This window comes from Otolemur garnettii, unplaced genomic scaffold (genome assembly GCF_000181295.1).
Source record: "Otolemur garnettii isolate 467f Iridium unplaced genomic scaffold, OtoGar3 scaffold00001, whole genome shotgun sequence".
Classification (NCBI taxonomy): Eukaryota; Metazoa; Chordata; class Mammalia; order Primates; family Galagidae; genus Otolemur; species Otolemur garnettii.
The window spans coordinates 19,402,610-19,405,190 of NW_003852396.1; the positions used below are offsets into that span (position 1 = coordinate 19,402,610).

The 2,581-nt window shown below is 50.6% G+C and overlaps 1 pseudogene; it reads right to left on the bottom strand.

Annotated features, from left to right (window-relative positions):
• Window positions 1–208: 208 nt before the first annotated feature.
• Window positions 209–686, bottom strand: LOC100966505 (annotated as a pseudogene).
• Between the last annotated feature and the right edge of the window lie 1,895 nt (window positions 687–2,581).

Consider the following 2,581-nt stretch of genomic DNA (forward strand, 5'->3'; position numbering starts at 1 on the left):
AAGGGTACTCTGCTTCTGTGACCAGATGTGGGCTGGCCACCGTTCAACTGCTGTGGTGTCTTTTACCTCCCAAGCGCACCCCAGAACTCTCGGGAAGAAAACACACGTGAAACGTTTATTCTCTCGCAGGACACTGTTACTGCTACCCAGCATGGACCTGGGAGCAGCCACGTGGCTCCCAAGTTTCCTCTTGGCCGAGGTGTGTTTCTCAGAACTGCTCCGCTGGTGAGCACCCTGCAACCCGAGGCCTGGCCTCTGCTCTCACAAAGTTCTGAGCAATGGCCAGCACCTTCCTTCTGGAGCAGGCTGTTGGGACGAGTGTCTTAATTCCGGTCCCCACAGCGTTCTCGTGTCCTCAATGAAGACCACGTTGTTGGAATGAAAACTGGGGGTCACCTGGGGTCCAGGCATGGGATGCCTCACAATGAGTGCCTTTTTCTTCTGTCCTTTGATGGCCAGCAGTATCTGGTCACCCACCTTGCCCACGTCTTGTTATAGATGTGGATGAACTGAAGAGGGCGACAGTATGGGGTGTTCCCCAGGGCCCTGGTGTCCGTCACTTGCACCAGTGCGGTCTTCTGAATTGCACCGAGGCTCCCTGTGATGCTAAAATCGCTATGGCTGAGTGCTCTGCTTCCATGGGTGAAAGTGCCCCAAAACCCAGCACAAAAAGCCATGGGACACCAAGATAGCAAACCTGCTCTCACCTTTCCGGAAGGCCCCATCGCCCCCGCCCCAGCCAAGCACCCACCTTTCCCCCACATGGCCTCTCCTCCTGCTCATGCTCACCCACGGAGCCAGGTGCTGCCAGGAAACATTTTAGGAGGGCTTGGATTGTTGAGTCTGCCATGAACAGAAAACACAGCTCATCATAGCTTGACTTCCACTGGACAGCAATACACACACTGCCCCATCCTGATTCCTCATAGTAAAGGCTCTCCCATGGATTCCTCATGACTACAACCCTCCAACAATGTCTTACCCACATGTGGCTTGTAGGGGAAAGAATGCTATTTGTCTTCTTTTGTTATTTCCTTTTTTAAAAAAAAAATTTTTTTTGAGACAGTCTCTGGCACCCTGGGTAGAGTGTCACAGTATCACAGCTCATAGCAACCTCAACTCTTTAGCTCAAGAGATCTCCCTGCCTCAGCCTCTGAGTAGCTGGGACTACAGGAGCCGGCCAGAACTCCCCCTTAAGTTTTCTATTTTAGTACAGACAGGTCTGGCCCTTGCTCAGACTGGTCTGAACTCCTGAGCTCCAGCAATCCACCTGCCTGGGTCTCCCAGAGTGCTAGGACTACAAGTGTGAGCCACAGCGCCTAGCCCTGCTGTTTGAGGGATTCGAAGGACTCTGTAGGGTTCCAGCTTTATTTCACATTACTTCTTCCATTCATCCCGAGTTTGGGGTACATCTGACCTGCCCTACCCACAACAGCCTGCCCTGTCCCGGGCACCTTCCCTACCCTAATTCTCCACACTGCTCTCCTGCAATATCAAAATCCTGCCACCCTCCATGGTGTAGCTAAACGCCACCTGCACTAAAAAGCCTTCACCCAGGTGCCAGAGACAGGATTAATTTAGTCTACACTTGTACTGCAGACCCTTGACAGTTACGAATTTTAACATTTTCCATGTTGACCATTTTCAAGCCATCCTAAAAGTTCAAGACCTGGACTAATGTGGAATATTCTTGAGAATTTGAATCACAGCTACTGGGAGGCTGGTGTACAAGAAAATGTCACGGAGTCAACATGGTGGTGAGAAGATTTAGTTTAAACGAGACCCTGGAGGATAAAGACAGAATGGTGGAGTTTCCTACTTCCACCCCCACCTTTACCCCCACTCTAATAGGGAAGAAGGGACTACTCCCTAAACCCCAGCAAAAGGGTCTGTGGCATCGGGAAGTGCAGGCCAGGTCCTCTAATAAGGGAAAAAAGAAAGCCAGTGTAAGGCAGATGCCCAAGGTCCAAAGGAGCAGGGCTGAAGCACTGCTGGTTAGGGGCCAGGGCTCAGGCACCTGTTGTCAGGTAGAAGCTCAGGTGTTACGGCAGAGAGCTGATCAGGTACTCAGGAGGCACAGTCCTTCATTACATCTACTGACTGAGCTTGATAGGGTTACGTAGTTTTACTATAATTTTTTCTGCCTTCTGTGGAGGAAATACAAAGCTATGTGAGACACCCCAAGCACAGTAGTCAAAACAAACTGGGCCAGTGCCCTCTGAAATGTGAATATCTACTAGACTTGGCGAGTGCCTCCATTCTAAGGCACCTGTCACTTGGGAGACTTGAGTTCCTGTCTCTTCCCTAACCAGACTGGCCAGGGACTCATCTGGCTGGTCCTTATAGCAATGTAGAGGACCAGAGATCTAGTGAAGCAACCTTGTGCACTTGACCATGTGGATCGGGCCAGGAGTAAAAGCAAACTCAAGCTTTTCCCTTCAGATGGAGCCAGAAAAAAATCAGTCAATATCTCTCTGGTGGCTGATGTCAGATGTAACACTCAAGGGCTGCCGGAGCCTGTTTTCCTACCGTTTGGAAGAAAACAATCTATAGTCCCAATCTACAGGCTGTCCCCAAAGTC